Here is a 553-nt window from a genome sequence, read left to right as displayed (position 1 = left end):
TGCAGTGGCCGGATCTCAGCTCACTGCAAGCTCCGCCTCCCGGGTTCACGCCATTCTCCGGCCTCAGCCTCCCGAGTAGCTGGGACTACAGGCGCCCGCCACCTCGCCCGGCTAGTTTTTTGTATTTCTTAATAGAGACGGGGTTTCACCCTGTTAGCCAGGATGGTCTCGATCTCCTGACCTCGTGATCCGCCCGTCTCGGCCTCCCAAAGTGCTGGGATTACAGGCTTGAGCCACCGCGCCCGGCCTAATTTTTGTATTTTTAGTAGAGACTGGGATTCACCGTGTTAGCCAGGATGGTCTCGATCTCCTGACTGCGTGATCCGCCTGCCTCAGCCTCCCAAAGTGCTCGGATTACAGGCATGAGCCACCACACCTGGACAATTTTGTATTTTTAATGGAGAGAGGGTTGCTCTTCATTGGCCAGGCTGGTCTCGAACTCCTGACCTCAGGTGATCCACCCTCCTCAGCCTCCCAAAGTGCTGGGATTACAGGCCTGAGCCACCACAGCTGGTCCCAAGTCTTTTTTTTTTTTTTTTTTTTTTTTTTTGAG

Source organism: Theropithecus gelada, chromosome 19, assembly GCF_003255815.1.
Source record: "Theropithecus gelada isolate Dixy chromosome 19, Tgel_1.0, whole genome shotgun sequence".
Classification (NCBI taxonomy): Eukaryota; Metazoa; Chordata; class Mammalia; order Primates; family Cercopithecidae; genus Theropithecus; species Theropithecus gelada.
This window is presented reverse-complemented; position numbering follows the sequence as displayed.